Below are 19,087 nucleotides of genomic sequence, written 5' to 3'. Positions count from 1 at the left end.
GCTTAACGATGGTTTACAAATTTTGCATACACATTCAGGACGATAACAAAATCACAAATGACATTATACATAAGAGGAATATTCCACATATGTAAACCTGAAAATATACGGTAAATTTGAAAGCCGCTGGAAAATATAGATAAGATGGTTTGAGACACAATTTTGCCTTGAAACAATCTCAGTGCCCTACCTAACCCCAAACAGATTTGTTGCAACGTTTTGTGACCGTGCAGCAAATAAAACACCAGCTTTGGATTAAGAACCAACCTTTCGACATTATATTTATACCTGTTTGTACTGAACTTAGTGGCGTTGCTTCGCTTACTTGAATGCTTAGATTTTAGTGTAATACATTACACTTGGGTATACATTTACAATTAATTCTCCATAGGCGGTAATGGTAACGTTTTCCTCCGTTGCTCAGTCCATATCGTTTACTTGAACATGTATGATGGCTCATATCGAAGCTGATACATTTATACATGTCTGGTTAAATTTTCGGGGTGGCAAGTGAGATTACTTTTTTTCGCAAATTGATGGACCCCGGAAGATGGTGAAAAATGTCACTCTCCTCATGAAATAATCCCAAAATTATGATCATAAAATTCAATAAAAAAATTGTCCTTTCTAATAATTTATTTCAGGTCAAATCTACATCTTTCTTTTCTCATCACACCAGCTCTATAAAACAGTTCTTATTGTTCATTTATGTCCATTTTTAAAATCACAGCATCCACAATTGTATGGCGGACTACTATTTTTTTTTAATTACGTCATCTGAGTTCCTCATCTCAAGGTCTATTAGGGATCCTGACCCATATTGAAATTCATACTTCTGATTTTTCCAAATATTTTTTTGTGATCTTCATCGGTATAACAATCTGAATAAATCTGTGTATTTTTGTCCATTTCTGAAAAAAAAATAAAGTTGTTTTAGCACTATAAGGCAATGACACTTTCGTCGCTTTATTCATTTATTTTGAATACAATGTGTTTGTATAATTAATTTCTTCCAGAATACCTTCACTAGTCAAAACAAGGACACAACTTCTGATTATAACCTTTAATTACAATACACAGACCCTGTTAAAGCATTCTATAAAATTTTCTTGTGCCTTAAAGTGCATTTTGACAGAGAAATTATGCAAAAATGAAGATTTTATAAAAAAACCAACACCAAAATAATTATTCTTACTAGTGGAAACCTGGTATTTAAAACTGTGGAAAGCACTCTTAACTACTGGGAAAGTCATCCTTTTCATATAATTAGAGTGCAATATAGTGCAAATTTTCAAAACTTGTCCTTTCACATAATTCTATTTGAGAAAAAATGTTTTTAACATGTATTTCAGTGAAAACCTTTTATAAGTGAGAAATCCACATGAGGTTTTAAAGGAAACATTGTGACATCACATGTATTATGGCGTCATTAAATAACGACAGATCAAAATAGAGCTAAATATATTTTGCAGTGTTACGTGAGAAACAGTTGCCGCAAGATTTAACTCGAAATATTGAGTCGAAACGATCTGTAACTAAGCCTTTTCATTTAATACCAAGACCATAGCAACAGTTTTCATATTTGCATATTTTTAACATACCGACTGTAATTTCAATTGCATAAATACCATAAATAAACAATTTAGAGCTTGCCAAATAAAGCAAAATGCTTACCAGTTATTCAGGACTTTTTAAAACCTCTAGTTTGCCATCTCAGGTTAAAAAGTAATGATATATCTGGAACTGAAATAAGACAAAAAAATTACTCAGGCTGTGTTATCATTTGATTTAAATACATAAGTACTATTGAGAGAGAAAAATCTAATTCTTGAAAGTTTAATCACAAAGAAAGACAAATGCTTCTCCCTTGTGGCTTAGTCACCTTCATTTAAACCTTTTATTGTAGAAGCAATGGGTAGTAGCTAACTAGCTTAATAGTTGAATAGGTGCAGAAATATTGTTTTAAAAAAGGTTTGACCCTCCCCCTTTTTCACTGAGAAATGACAATATCTATTGTTTTGCTCAAGTGCATTAAAAATATTAGTTCATGATTTTCTTTAAACATGTACATGTTTTTTCTGTTTTTTTTGCATATGATATCTACTGACCAGGGGTCAAATCATTGGATAAAAGCACATGCGATGATGTAGATATCACTTTACTCGTATGGAAGTGTGTTATCTCCCTTGATTATCAGGTATTCCTGTAGACCGAAGTGATAATTACATAACAAAGACTATATTGTGTCATGTTTACTTACAATTTAATAATATTTAAAAGTTGTTTCTTGCCTTTTTCAATATAGTAAACAAATTACTTTCGGATCTCTCGGAAGTAAACAAAGTTATGATTGTGCCTAAAAAAAGTGCTCAGCCCCGTGCCAGTAGTGCATTTTAAAAGCAAAGTTTCATTGAGTTTTTGCTGATCTTTATCAATAATATTTATCTTAAACCATTTATAATAACTAGGTATAAATAAAAAAACTACTAACCATCATTTTCGGTGGTGTACAAGGTGAAATCATCCATAAATCAGCCTGAAAACTTCTGTAATTAAGCTTCTAATTTGGGTATACATTTACAATTAATTCTCCATAGGCGGTAATGGTAACGTTTTCCTCCGTTGCTCAGTCCATATCGTTTACTTGAACATGTATGATGGCTCATATCGAAGCTGATACATTTATACATGTCTGGTTAAATTTTCGGGATGGCAAGTGAGATTACTTTTTTCGCAAATTGATGGACCCCGGAAGATGGTGAAAAATGTCACTCTCCTCATGAAATAATCCCAAAATTATGATCATAAAATTCAATAAAAAAATTGTCCTTTCTAATAATTTATTTCAGGTCAAATCTACATCTTTCTTTTCTCATCACACCAGCTCTATAAAACAGTTCTTATTGTTCATTTATGTCCATTTTTAAAATCACAGCATCCACAATTGTATGGCGGACTACTATTTTTTTTTAATTACGTCATCTGAGTTCCTCATCTCAAGGTCTATTAGGGATCCTGACCCATATTGAAATTCATACTTCTGATTTTTCCAAATATTTTTTTGTGATCTTCATCGGTATAACAATCTGAATAAATCTGTGTATTTTTGTCCATTTCTGAAAAAAAAATAAAGTTGTTTTAGCACTATAAGGCAATGACACTTTCGTCGCTTTATTCATTTATTTTGAATACAATGTGTTTGTATAATTAATTTCTTCCAGAATACCTTCACTAGTCAAAACAAGGACACAACTTCTGATTATAACCTTTAATTACAATACACAGACCCTGTTAAAGCATTCTATAAAATTTTCTTGTGCCTTAAAGTGCATTTTGACAGAGAAATTATGCAAAAATGAAGATTTTATAAAAAAACCAACACCAAAATAATTATTCTTACTAGTGGAAACCTGGTATTTAAAACTGTGGAAAGCACTCTTAACTACTGGGAAAGTCATCCTTTTCATATAATTAGAGTGCAATATAGTGCAAATTTTCAAAACTTGTCCTTTCACATAATTCTATTTGAGAAAAAATGTTTTTAACATGTATTTCAGTGAAAACCTTTTATAAGTGAGAAATCCACATGAGGTTTTAAAGGAAACATTGTGACATCACATGTATTATGGCGTCATTAAATAACGACAGATCAAAATAGAGCTAAATATATTTTGCAGTGTTACGTGAGAAACAGTTGCCGCAAGATTTAACTCGAAATATTGAGTCGAAACGATCTGTAACTAAGCCTTTTCATTTAATACCAAGACCATAGCAACAGTTTTCATATTTGCATATTTTTAACATACCGACTGTAATTTCAATTGCATAAATACCATAAATAAACAATTTAGAGCTTGCCAAATAAAGCAAAATGCTTACCAGTTATTCAGGACTTTTTAAAACCTCTAGTTTGCCATCTCAGGTTAAAAAGTAATGATATATCTGGAACTGAAATAAGACAAAAAAATTACTCAGGCTGTGTTATCATTTGATTTAAATACATAAGTACTATTGAGAGAGAAAAATCTAATTCTTGAAAGTTTAATCACAAAGAAAGACAAATGCTTCTCCCTTGTGGCTTAGTCACCTTCATTTAAACCTTTTATTGTAGAAGCAATGGGTAGTAGCTAACTAGCTTAATAGTTGAATAGGTGCAGAAATATTGTTTTAAAAAAGGTTTAACCCTCCCCCTTTTTCACTGAGAAATGACAATATCTATTGTTTTGCTCAAGTGCATTAAAAATATTAGTTCATGATTTTCTTTAAACATGTACATGTTTTTTCTGTTTTTTTTGCATATGATATCTACTGACCAGGGGTCAAATCATTGGATAAAAGCACATGCGATGATGTAGATATCACTTTACTCGTATGGAAGTGTGTTATCTCCCTTGATTATCAGGTATTCCTGTAGACCGAAGTGATAATTACATAACAAAGACTATATTGTGTCATGTTTACTTACAATTTAATAATATTTAAAAGTTGTTTCTTGCCTTTTTCAATATAGTAAACAAATTACTTTCGGATCTCTCGGAAGTAAACAAAGTTATGATTGTGCCTAAAAAAAGTGCTCAGCCCCGTGCCAGTAGTGCATTTTAAAAGCAAAGTTTCATTGAGTTTTTGCTGATCTTTATCAATAATATTTATCTTAAACCATTTATAATAACTAGGTATAAATAAAAAAACTACTAACCATCATTTTCGGTGGTGTACAAGGTGAAATCATCCATAAATCAGCCTGAAAACTTCTGTAATTAAGCTTCTAATTTGGGTATACATTTACAATTAATTCTCCATAGGCGGTAATGGTAACGTTTTCCTCCGTTGCTCAGTCCATATCGTTTACTTGAACATGTATGATGGCTCATATCGAAGCTGATACATTTATACATGTCTGGTTAAATTTTCGGGGTGGCAAGTGAGATTACTTTTTTCGCAAATTGATGGACCCCGGAAGATGGTGAAAAATGTCACTCTCCTCATGAAATAATCCCAAAATTATGATCATAAAATTCAATAAAAAAATTGTCCTTTCTAATAATTTATTTCAGGTCAAATCTACATCTTTCTTTTCTCATCACACCAGCTCTATAAAACAGTTCTTATTGTTCATTTATGTCCATTTTTAAAATCACAGCATCCACAATTGTATGGCGGACTACTATTTTTTTTTAATTACGTCATCTGAGTTCCTCATCTCAAGGTCTATTAGGGATCCTGACCCATATTGAAATTCATACTTCTGATTTTTCCAAATATTTTTTTGTGATCTTCATCGGTATAACAATCTGAATAAATCTGTGTATTTTTGTCCATTTCTGAAAAAAAAATAAAGTTGTTTTAGCACTATAAGGCAATGACACTTTCGTCGCTTTATTCATTTATTTTGAATACAATGTGTTTGTATAATTAATTTCTTCCAGAATACCTTCACTAGTCAAAACAAGGACACAACTTCTGATTATAACCTTTAATTACAATACACAGACCCTGTTAAAGCATTCTATAAAATTTTCTTGTGCCTTAAAGTGCATTTTGACAGAGAAATTATGCAAAAATGAAGATTTTATAAAAAAACCAACACCAAAATAATTATTCTTACTAGTGGAAACCTGGTATTTAAAACTGTGGAAAGCACTCTTAACTACTGGGAAAGTCATCCTTTTCATATAATTAGAGTGCAATATAGTGCAAATTTTCAAAACTTGTCCTTTCACATAATTCTATTTGAGAAAAAATGTTTTTAACATGTATTTCAGTGAAAACCTTTTATAAGTGAGAAATCCACATGAGGTTTTAAAGGAAACATTGTGACATCACATGTATTATGGCGTCATTAAATAACGACAGATCAAAATAGAGCTAAATATATTTTGCAGTGTTACGTGAGAAACAGTTGCCGCAAGATTTAACTCGAAATATTGAGTCGAAACGATCTGTAACTAAGCCTTTTCATTTAATACCAAGACCATAGCAACAGTTTTCATATTTGCATATTTTTAACATACCGACTGTAATTTCAATTGCATAAATACCATAAATAAACAATTTAGAGCTTGCCAAATAAAGCAAAATGCTTACCAGTTATTCAGGACTTTTTAAAACCTCTAGTTTGCCATCTCAGGTTAAAAAGTAATGATATATCTGGAACTGAAATAAGACAAAAAAATTACTCAGGCTGTGTTATCATTTGATTTAAATACATAAGTACTATTGAGAGAGAAAAATCTAATTCTTGAAAGTTTAATCACAAAGAAAGACAAATGCTTCTCCCTTGTGGCTTAGTCACCTTCATTTAAACCTTTTATTGTAGAAGCAATGGGTAGTAGCTAACTAGCTTAATAGTTGAATAGGTGCAGAAATATTGTTTTAAAAAAGGTTTGACCCTCCCCCTTTTTCACTGAGAAATGACAATATCTATTGTTTTGCTCAAGTGCATTAAAAATATTAGTTCATGATTTTCTTTAAACATGTACATGTTTTTTCTGTTTTTTTTGCATATGATATCTACTGACCAGGGGTCAAATCATTGGATAAAAGCACATGCGATGATGTAGATATCACTTTACTCGTATGGAAGTGTGTTATCTCCCTTGATTATCAGGTATTCCTGTAGACCGAAGTGATAATTACATAACAAAGACTATATTGTGTCATGTTTACTTACAATTTAATAATATTTAAAAGTTGTTTCTTGCCTTTTTCAATATAGTAAACAAATTACTTTCGGATCTCTCGGAAGTAAACAAAGTTATGATTGTGCCTAAAAAAAGTGCTCAGCCCCGTGCCAGTAGTGCATTTTAAAAGCAAAGTTTCATTGAGTTTTTGCTGATCTTTATCAATAATATTTATCTTAAACCATTTATAATAACTAGGTATAAATAAAAAAACTACTAACCATCATTTTCGGTGGTGTACAAGGTGAAATCATCCATAAATCAGCCTGAAAACTTCTGTAATTAAGCTTCTATATTGAAATTCATACTTCTGATTTTTCCAAATATTTTTTTGTGATCTTCATCGGTATAACAATCTGAATAAATCTGTGTATTTTTGTCCATTTCTGAAAAAAAAATAAAGTTGTTTTAGCACTATAAGGCAATGACACTTTCGTCGCTTTATTCATTTATTTTGAATACAATGTGTTTGTATAATTAATTTCTTCCAGAATACCTTCACTAGTCAAAACAAGGACACAACTTCTGATTATAACCTTTAATTACAATACACAGACCCTGTTAAAGCATTCTATAAAATTTTCTTGTGCCTTAAAGTGCATTTTGACAGAGAAATTATGCAAAAATGAAGATTTTATAAAAAAACCAACACCAAAATAATTATTCTTACTAGTGGAAACCTGGTATTTAAAACTGTGGAAAGCACTCTTAACTACTGGGAAAGTCATCCTTTTCATATAATTAGAGTGCAATATAGTGCAAATTTTCAAAACTTGTCCTTTCACATAATTCTATTTGAGAAAAAATGTTTTTAACATGTATTTCAGTGAAAACCTTTTATAAGTGAGAAATCCACATGAGGTTTTAAAGGAAACATTGTGACATCACATGTATTATGGCGTCATTAAATAACGACAGATCAAAATAGAGCTAAATATATTTTGCAGTGTTACGTGAGAAACAGTTGCCGCAAGATTTAACTCGAAATATTGAGTCGAAACGATCTGTAACTAAGCCTTTTCATTTAATACCAAGACCATAGCAACAGTTTTCATATTTGCATATTTTTAACATACCGACTGTAATTTCAATTGCATAAATACCATAAATAAACAATTTAGAGCTTGCCAAATAAAGCAAAATGCTTACCAGTTATTCAGGACTTTTTAAAACCTCTAGTTTGCCATCTCAGGTTAAAAAGTAATGATATATCTGGAACTGAAATAAGACAAAAAAATTACTCAGGCTGTGTTATCATTTGATTTAAATACATAAGTACTATTGAGAGAGAAAAATCTAATTCTTGAAAGTTTAATCACAAAGAAAGACAAATGCTTCTCCCTTGTGGCTTAGTCACCTTCATTTAAACCTTTTATTGTAGAAGCAATGGGTAGTAGCTAACTAGCTTAATAGTTGAATAGGTGCAGAAATATTGTTTTAAAAAAGGTTTGACCCTCCCCCTTTTTCACTGAGAAATGACAATATCTATTGTTTTGCTCAAGTGCATTAAAAATATTAGTTCATGATTTTCTTTAAACATGTACATGTTTTTTCTGTTTTTTTTGCATATGATATCTACTGACCAGGGGTCAAATCATTGGATAAAAGCACATGCGATGATGTAGATATCACTTTACTCGTATGGAAGTGTGTTATCTCCCTTGATTATCAGGTATTCCTGTAGACCGAAGTGATAATTACATAACAAAGACTATATTGTGTCATGTTTACTTACAATTTAATAATATTTAAAAGTTGTTTCTTGCCTTTTTCAATATAGTAAACAAATTACTTTCGGATCTCTCGGAAGTAAACAAAGTTATGATTGTGCCTAAAAAAAGTGCTCAGCCCCGTGCCAGTAGTGCATTTTAAAAGCAAAGTTTCATTGAGTTTTTGCTGATCTTTATCAATAATATTTATCTTAAACCATTTATAATAACTAGGTATAAATAAAAAAACTACTAACCATCATTTTCGGTGGTGTACAAGGTGAAATCATCCATAAATCAGCCTGAAAACTTCTGTAATTAAGCTTCTATATTGAAATTCATACTTCTGATTTTTCCAAATATTTTTTTGTGATCTTCATCGGTATAACAATCTGAATAAATCTGTGTATTTTTGTCCATTTCTGAAAAAAAAATAAAGTTGTTTTAGCACTATAAGGCAATGACACTTTCGTCGCTTTATTCATTTATTTTGAATACAATGTGTTTGTATAATTAATTTCTTCCAGAATACCTTCACTAGTCAAAACAAGGACACAACTTCTGATTATAACCTTTAATTACAATACACAGACCCTGTTAAAGCATTCTATAAAATTTTCTTGTGCCTTAAAGTGCATTTTGACAGAGAAATTATGCAAAAATGAAGATTTTATAAAAAAACCAACACCAAAATAATTATTCTTACTAGTGGAAACCTGGTATTTAAAACTGTGGAAAGCACTCTTAACTACTGGGAAAGTCATCCTTTTCATATAATTAGAGTGCAATATAGTGCAAATTTTCAAAACTTGTCCTTTCACATAATTCTATTTGAGAAAAAATGTTTTTAACATGTATTTCAGTGAAAACCTTTTATAAGTGAGAAATCCACATGAGGTTTTAAAGGAAACATTGTGACATCACATGTATTATGGCGTCATTAAATAACGACAGATCAAAATAGAGCTAAATATATTTTGCAGTGTTACGTGAGAAACAGTTGCCGCAAGATTTAACTCGAAATATTGAGTCGAAACGATCTGTAACTAAGCCTTTTCATTTAATACCAAGACCATAGCAACAGTTTTCATATTTGCATATTTTTAACATACCGACTGTAATTTCAATTGCATAAATACCATAAATAAACAATTTAGAGCTTGCCAAATAAAGCAAAATGCTTACCAGTTATTCAGGACTTTTTAAAACCTCTAGTTTGCCATCTCAGGTTAAAAAGTAATGATATATCTGGAACTGAAATAAGACAAAAAAATTACTCAGGCTGTGTTATCATTTGATTTAAATACATAAGTACTATTGAGAGAGAAAAATCTAATTCTTGAAAGTTTAATCACAAAGAAAGACAAATGCTTCTCCCTTGTGGCTTAGTCACCTTCATTTAAACCTTTTATTGTAGAAGCAATGGGTAGTAGCTAACTAGCTTAATAGTTGAATAGGTGCAGAAATATTGTTTTAAAAAAGGTTTGACCCTCCCCCTTTTTCACTGAGAAATGACAATATCTATTGTTTTGCTCAAGTGCATTAAAAATATTAGTTCATGATTTTCTTTAAACATGTACATGTTTTTTCTGTTTTTTTTGCATATGATATCTACTGACCAGGGGTCAAATCATTGGATAAAAGCACATGCGATGATGTAGATATCACTTTACTCGTATGGAAGTGTGTTATCTCCCTTGATTATCAGGTATTCCTGTAGACCGAAGTGATAATTACATAACAAAGACTATATTGTGTCATGTTTACTTACAATTTAATAATATTTAAAAGTTGTTTCTTGCCTTTTTCAATATAGTAAACAAATTACTTTCGGATCTCTCGGAAGTAAACAAAGTTATGATTGTGCCTAAAAAAAGTGCTCAGCCCCGTGCCAGTAGTGCATTTTAAAAGCAAAGTTTCATTGAGTTTTTGCTGATCTTTATCAATAATATTTATCTTAAACCATTTATAATAACTAGGTATAAATAAAAAAACTACTAACCATCATTTTCGGTGGTGTACAAGGTGAAATCATCCATAAATCAGCCTGAAAACTTCTGTAATTAAGCTTCTAATTTGGGTATACATTTACAATTAATTCTCCATAGGCGGTAATGGTAACGTTTTCCTCCGTTGCTCAGTCCATATCGTTTACTTGAACATGTATGATGGCTCATATCGAAGCTGATACATTTATACATGTCTGGTTAAATTTTCGGGGTGGCAAGTGAGATTACTTTTTTCGCAAATTGATGGACCCCGGAAGATGGTGAAAAATGTCACTCTCCTCATGAAATAATCCCAAAATTATGATCATAAAATTCAATAAAAAAATTGTCCTTTCTAATAATTTATTTCAGGTCAAATCTACATCTTTCTTTTCTCATCACACCAGCTCTATAAAACAGTTCTTATTGTTCATTTATGTCCATTTTTAAAATCACAGCATCCACAATTGTATGGCGGACTACTATTTTTTTTTAATTACGTCATCTGAGTTCCTCATCTCAAGGTCTATTAGGGATCCTGACCCATATTGAAATTCATACTTCTGATTTTTCCAAATATTTTTTTGTGATCTTCATCGGTATAACAATCTGAATAAATCTGTGTATTTTTGTCCATTTCTGAAAAAAAAATAAAGTTGTTTTAGCACTATAAGGCAATGACACTTTCGTCGCTTTATTCATTTATTTTGAATACAATGTGTTTGTATAATTAATTTCTTCCAGAATACCTTCACTAGTCAAAACAAGGACACAACTTCTGATTATAACCTTTAATTACAATACACAGACCCTGTTAAAGCATTCTATAAAATTTTCTTGTGCCTTAAAGTGCATTTTGACAGAGAAATTATGCAAAAATGAAGATTTTATAAAAAAACCAACACCAAAATAATTATTCTTACTAGTGGAAACCTGGTATTTAAAACTGTGGAAAGCACTCTTAACTACTGGGAAAGTCATCCTTTTCATATAATTAGAGTGCAATATAGTGCAAATTTTCAAAACTTGTCCTTTCACATAATTCTATTTGAGAAAAAATGTTTTTAACATGTATTTCAGTGAAAACCTTTTATAAGTGAGAAATCCACATGAGGTTTTAAAGGAAACATTGTGACATCACATGTATTATGGCGTCATTAAATAACGACAGATCAAAATAGAGCTAAATATATTTTGCAGTGTTACGTGAGAAACAGTTGCCGCAAGATTTAACTCGAAATATTGAGTCGAAACGATCTGTAACTAAGCCTTTTCATTTAATACCAAGACCATAGCAACAGTTTTCATATTTGCATATTTTTAACATACCGACTGTAATTTCAATTGCATAAATACCATAAATAAACAATTTAGAGCTTGCCAAATAAAGCAAAATGCTTACCAGTTATTCAGGACTTTTTAAAACCTCTAGTTTGCCATCTCAGGTTAAAAAGTAATGATATATCTGGAACTGAAATAAGACAAAAAAATTACTCAGGCTGTGTTATCATTTGATTTAAATACATAAGTACTATTGAGAGAGAAAAATCTAATTCTTGAAAGTTTAATCACAAAGAAAGACAAATGCTTCTCCCTTGTGGCTTAGTCACCTTCATTTAAACCTTTTATTGTAGAAGCAATGGGTAGTAGCTAACTAGCTTAATAGTTGAATAGGTGCAGAAATATTGTTTTAAAAAAGGTTTGACCCTCCCCCTTTTTCACTGAGAAATGACAATATCTATTGTTTTGCTCAAGTGCATTAAAAATATTAGTTCATGATTTTCTTTAAACATGTACATGTTTTTTCTGTTTTTTTTGCATATGATATCTACTGACCAGGGGTCAAATCATTGGATAAAAGCACATGCGATGATGTAGATATCACTTTACTCGTATGGAAGTGTGTTATCTCCCTTGATTATCAGGTATTCCTGTAGACCGAAGTGATAATTACATAACAAAGACTATATTGTGTCATGTTTACTTACAATTTAATAATATTTAAAAGTTGTTTCTTGCCTTTTTCAATATAGTAAACAAATTACTTTCGGATCTCTCGGAAGTAAACAAAGTTATGATTGTGCCTAAAAAAAGTGCTCAGCCCCGTGCCAGTAGTGCATTTTAAAAGCAAAGTTTCATTGAGTTTTTGCTGATCTTTATCAATAATATTTATCTTAAACCATTTATAATAACTAGGTATAAATAAAAAAACTACTAACCATCATTTTCGGTGGTGTACAAGGTGAAATCATCCATAAATCAGCCTGAAAACTTCTGTAATTAAGCTTCTATATTGAAATTCATACTTCTGATTTTTCCAAATATTTTTTTGTGATCTTCATCGGTATAACAATCTGAATAAATCTGTGTATTTTTGTCCATTTCTGAAAAAAAAATAAAGTTGTTTTAGCACTATAAGGCAATGACACTTTCGTCGCTTTATTCATTTATTTTGAATACAATGTGTTTGTATAATTAATTTCTTCCAGAATACCTTCACTAGTCAAAACAAGGACACAACTTCTGATTATAACCTTTAATTACAATACACAGACCCTGTTAAAGCATTCTATAAAATTTTCTTGTGCCTTAAAGTGCATTTTGACAGAGAAATTATGCAAAAATGAAGATTTTATAAAAAAACCAACACCAAAATAATTATTCTTACTAGTGGAAACCTGGTATTTAAAACTGTGGAAAGCACTCTTAACTACTGGGAAAGTCATCCTTTTCATATAATTAGAGTGCAATATAGTGCAAATTTTCAAAACTTGTCCTTTCACATAATTCTATTTGAGAAAAAATGTTTTTAACATGTATTTCAGTGAAAACCTTTTATAAGTGAGAAATCCACATGAGGTTTTAAAGGAAACATTGTGACATCACATGTATTATGGCGTCATTAAATAACGACAGATCAAAATAGAGCTAAATATATTTTGCAGTGTTACGTGAGAAACAGTTGCCGCAAGATTTAACTCGAAATATTGAGTCGAAACGATCTGTAACTAAGCCTTTTCATTTAATACCAAGACCATAGCAACAGTTTTCATATTTGCATATTTTTAACATACCGACTGTAATTTCAATTGCATAAATACCATAAATAAACAATTTAGAGCTTGCCAAATAAAGCAAAATGCTTACCAGTTATTCAGGACTTTTTAAAACCTCTAGTTTGCCATCTCAGGTTAAAAAGTAATGATATATCTGGAACTGAAATAAGACAAAAAAATTACTCAGGCTGTGTTATCATTTGATTTAAATACATAAGTACTATTGAGAGAGAAAAATCTAATTCTTGAAAGTTTAATCACAAAGAAAGACAAATGCTTCTCCCTTGTGGCTTAGTCACCTTCATTTAAACCTTTTATTGTAGAAGCAATGGGTAGTAGCTAACTAGCTTAATAGTTGAATAGGTGCAGAAATATTGTTTTAAAAAAGGTTTGACCCTCCCCCTTTTTCACTGAGAAATGACAATATCTATTGTTTTGCTCAAGTGCATTAAAAATATTAGTTCATGATTTTCTTTAAACATGTACATGTTTTTTCTGTTTTTTTTGCATATGATATCTACTGACCAGGGGTCAAATCATTGGATAAAAGCACATGCGATGATGTAGATATCACTTTACTCGTATGGAAGTGTGTTATCTCCCTTGATTATCAGGTATTCCTGTAGACCGAAGTGATAATTACATAACAAAGACTATATTGTGTCATGTTTACTTACAATTTAATAATATTTAAAAGTTGTTTCTTGCCTTTTTCAATATAGTAAACAAATTACTTTCGGATCTCTCGGAAGTAAACAAAGTTATGATTGTGCCTAAAAAAAGTGCTCAGCCCCGTGCCAGTAGTGCATTTTAAAAGCAAAGTTTCATTGAGTTTTTGCTGATCTTTATCAATAATATTTATCTTAAACCATTTATAATAACTAGGTATAAATAAAAAAACTACTAACCATCATTTTCGGTGGTGTACAAGGTGAAATCATCCATAAATCAGCCTGAAAACTTCTGTAATTAAGCTTCTATATTGAAATTCATACTTCTGATTTTTCCAAATATTTTTTTGTGATCTTCATCGGTATAACAATCTGAATAAATCTGTGTATTTTTGTCCATTTCTGAAAAAAAAATAAAGTTGTTTTAGCACTATAAGGCAATGACACTTTCGTCGCTTTATTCATTTATTTTGAATACAATGTGTTTGTATAATTAATTTCTTCCAGAATACCTTCACTAGTCAAAACAAGGACACAACTTCTGATTATAACCTTTAATTACAATACACAGACCCTGTTAAAGCATTCTATAAAATTTTCTTGTGCCTTAAAGTGCATTTTGACAGAGAAATTATGCAAAAATGAAGATTTTATAAAAAAACCAACACCAAAATAATTATTCTTACTAGTGGAAACCTGGTATTTAAAACTGTGGAAAGCACTCTTAACTACTGGGAAAGTCATCCTTTTCATATAATTAGAGTGCAATATAGTGCAAATTTTCAAAACTTGTCCTTTCACATAATTCTATTTGAGAAAAAATGTTTTTAACATGTATTTCAGTGAAAACCTTTTATAAGTGAGAAATCCACATGAGGTTTTAAAGGAAACATTGTGACATCACATGTATTATGGCGTCATTAAATAACGACAGATCAAAATAGAGCTAAATATATTTTGCAGTGTTACGTGAGAAACAGTTGCCGCAAGATTTAACTCGAAATATTGAGTCGAAACGATCTGTAACTAAGCCTTTTCATTTAATACCAAGACCATAGCAACAGTTTTCATATTTGCATATTTTTAACATACCGACTGTAATTTCAATTGCATAAATACCATAAATAAACAATTTAGAGCTTGCCAAATAAAGCAAAATGCTTACCAGTTATTCAGGACTTTTTAAAACCTCTAGTTTGCCATCTCAGGTTAAAAAGTAATGATATATCTGGAACTGAAATAAGACAAAAAAATTACTCAGGCTGTGTTATCATTTGATTTAAATACATAAGTACTATTGAGAGAGAAAAATCTAATTCTTGAAAGTTTAATCACAAAGAAAGACAAATGCTTCTCCCTTGTGGCTTAGTCACCTTCATTTAAACCTTTTATTGTAGAAGCAATGGGTAGTAGCTAACTAGCTTAATAGTTGAATAGGTGCAGAAATATTGTTTTAAAAAAGGTTTGACCCTCCCCCTTTTTCACTGAGAAATGACAATATCTATTGTTTTGCTCAAGTGCATTAAAAATATTAGTTCATGATTTTCTTTAAACATGTACATGTTTTTTCTGTTTTTTTTGCATATGATATCTACTGACCAGGGGTCAAACCATTGGATAAAAGCACATGCGATGATGTAGATATCACTTTACTCGTATGGAAGTGTGTTATCTCCCTTGATTATCAGGTATTCCTGTAGACCGAAGTGATAATTACATAACAAAGACTATATTGTGTCATGTTTACTTACAATTTAATAATATTTAAAAGTTGTTTCTTGCCTTTTTCAATATAGTAAACAAATTACTTTCGGATCTCTCGGAAGTAAACAAAGTTATGATTGTGCCTAAAAAAAGTGCTCAGCCCCGTGCCAGTAGTGCATTTTAAAAGCAAAGTTTCATTGAGTTTTTGCTGATCTTTATCAATAATATTTATCTTAAACCATTTATAATAACTAGGTATAAATAAAAAAACTACTAACCATCATTTTCGGTGGTGTACAAGGTGAAATCATCCATAAATCAGCCTGAAAACTTCTGTAATTAAGCTTCTATATTGAAATTCATACTTCTGATTTTTCCAAATATTTTTTTGTGATCTTCATCGGTATAACAATCTGAATAAATCTGTGTATTTTTGTCCATTTCTGAAAAAAAAATAAAGTTGTTTTAGCACTATAAGGCAATGACACTTTCGTCGCTTTATTCATTTATTTTGAATACAATGTGTTTGTATAATTAATTTCTTCCAGAATACCTTCACTAGTCAAAACAAGGACACAACTTCTGATTATAACCTTTAATTACAATACACAGACCCTGTTAAAGCATTCTATAAAATTTTCTTGTGCCTTAAAGTGCATTTTGACAGAGAAATTATGCAAAAATGAAGATTTTATAAAAAAACCAACACCAAAATAATTATTCTTACTAGTGGAAACCTGGTATTTAAAACTGTGGAAAGCACTCTTAACTACTGGGAAAGTCATCCTTTTCATATAATTAGAGTGCAATATAGTGCAAATTTTCAAAACTTGTCCTTTCACATAATTCTATTTGAGAAAAAATGTTTTTAACATGTATTTCAGTGAAAACCTTTTATAAGTGAGAAATCCACATGAGGTTTTAAAGGAAACATTGTGACATCACATGTATTATGGCGTCATTAAATAACGACAGATCAAAATAGAGCTAAATATATTTTGCAGTGTTACGTGAGAAACAGTTGCCGCAAGATTTAACTCGAAATATTGAGTCGAAACGATCTGTAACTAAGCCTTTTCATTTAATACCAAGACCATAGCAACAGTTTTCATATTTGCATATTTTTAACATACCGACTGTAATTTCAATTGCATAAATACCATAAATAAACAATTTAGAGCTTGCCAAATAAAGCAAAATGCTTACCAGTTATTCAGGACTTTTTAAAACCTCTAGTTTGCCATCTCAGGTTAAAAAGTAATGATATATCTGGAACTGAAATAAGACAAAAAAATTACTCAGGCTGTGTTATCATTTGATTTAAATACATAAGTACTATTGAGAGAGAAAAATCTAATTCTTGAAAGTTTAATCACAAAGAAAGACAAATGCTTCTCCCTTGTGGCTTAGTCACCTTCATTTAAACCTTTTATTGTAGAAGCAATGGGTAGTAGCTAACTAGCTTAATAGTTGAATAGGTGCAGAAATATTGTTTTAAAAAAGGTTTGACCCTCCCCCTTTTTCACTGAGAAATGACAATATCTATTGTTTTGCTCAAGTGCATTAAAAATATTAGTTCATGATTTTCTTTAAACATGTACATGTTTTTTCTGTTTTTTTTGCATATGATATCTACTGACCAGGGGTCAAATCATTGGATAAAAGCACATGCGATGATGTAGATATCACTTTACTCGTATGGAAGTGTGTTATCTCCCTTGATTATCAGGTATTCCTGTAGACCGAAGTGATAATTACATAACAAAGACTATATTGTGTCATGTTTACTTACAATTTAATAATATTTAAAAGTTGTTTCTTGCCTTTTTCAATATAGTAAACAAATTACTTTCGGATCTCTCGGAAGTAAACAAAGTTATGATTGTGCCTAAAAAAAGTGCTCAGCCCCGTGCCAGTAGTGCATTTTAAAAGCAAAGTTTCATTGAGTTTTTGCTGATCTTTATCAATAATATTTATCTTAAACCATTTATAATAACTAGGTATAAATAAAAAAACTACTAACCATCATTTTCGTTGGTGTACAAGGTGAAATCATCCATAAATCAGCCTGAAAACTTCTGTAATTAAGCTTCTAATTTGGGTATACATTTACAATTAATTCTCCATAGGCGGTAATGGTAACGTTTTCCTCCGTTGCTCAGTCCATATCGTTTACTTGAACATGTATGATGGCTCATATCGAAGCTGATACATTTATACATGTCTGGTTAAATTTTCGGGGTGGCAAGTGAGATTACTTTTTTCGCAAATTGATGGACCCCGGAAGATGGTGAAAAATGTCACTCTCCTCATGAAATAATCCCAAAATTATGATCATAAAATTCAATAAAAAAATTGTCCTTTCTAATAATTTATTTCAGGTCAAATCTACATCTTTCTTTTCTCATCACACCAGCTCTATAAAACAGTTCTTATTGTTCATTTATGTCCATTTTTAAAATCACAGCATCCACAATTGTATGGCGGACTACTATTTTTTTTTAATTACGTCATCTGAGTTCCTCATCTCAAGGTCTATTAGGGATCCTGACCCACTTGTAAACAAATATAGTGAAGACAAATGTTGGCCATTCTGGTTGACCGTTGTTATATAAATGAAGAGACATATTATGATTGGTACGGAGACAACTATCAGAGGTGTTCGACATGAAAAGTATTCAAACGAGTACACGTCACTGTACAGCCTTAAACAAAGAGTAAACTTCATACCATATGGCCAATTATCAATTGACCCGACATAGCTAAATTTGAAAAAATTTAAACGAAAAAAAGGAATGAAAGGATTAACGAAAATCATGTATGATAAACAAAATTTAACGCCGACCCCTGCAGAACAGATTCCTGACAAGGAACATGCACACATACACTATGGAGGCGTTCAACATCATGTTTGTGAGTGCGCAACCAGATGTATTATTACATTATAGTTATCTTTTACAAAATTACAATTAAAAAGAAAGAAAAAAACACTTCATCAATTTCAATTGTGACGGCAGTCTAATGACGTGCATCCCATTTGTTATTAGAATTTTTTTCCAAAGCGGAAAAACGTCATATAAGAATTAAGAAATCATTCATGGAAGCCATAGATTTCTTGGAAATTTACACATGGCCTTTGCCGTGATATTTGAAATTTATTCGAGCATTAGCCATCTTCGCTTGGTGTTGCAGCAATTGTGTTGTCTTCTGGAATAAAAGTTATATCACATACACGAGATGGATTTACAACTATTTCAAACTCTTTCCGTCAATTCTGAC

General features: G+C 30.8%; 1 long non-coding RNA gene across 1 annotated transcript; it reads right to left on the bottom strand.

The window, feature by feature from the left end:
- Nucleotides 1-359: 359 nt before the first annotated feature.
- LOC143072175 (uncharacterized) lies at nt 360-17,467 on the bottom strand. Its single transcript, XR_012977064.1, has 18 exons — nt 17,015-17,467; nt 16,087-16,251; nt 15,270-15,338; nt 14,342-14,506; nt 13,525-13,593; nt 12,597-12,761; nt 11,780-11,848; nt 10,392-11,016; nt 9,575-9,643; nt 8,647-8,811; nt 7,830-7,898; nt 6,902-7,066; nt 6,085-6,153; nt 4,697-5,321; nt 3,880-3,948; nt 2,492-3,116; nt 1,675-1,743; nt 360-911 (listed from the first exon to the last, which is right to left on the bottom strand). It is a non-coding gene; the product is annotated as an uncharacterized LOC143072175 (long non-coding RNA).
- Nucleotides 17,468-19,087: the final 1,620 nt, after the last annotated feature.

This window comes from Mytilus galloprovincialis, chromosome 4 (assembly GCF_965363235.1).
Source record: "Mytilus galloprovincialis chromosome 4, xbMytGall1.hap1.1, whole genome shotgun sequence".
NCBI lineage: Eukaryota > Metazoa > Mollusca > Bivalvia > Mytilida > Mytilidae > Mytilus > Mytilus galloprovincialis.
This window is presented reverse-complemented; position numbering and strand designations above follow the sequence as displayed.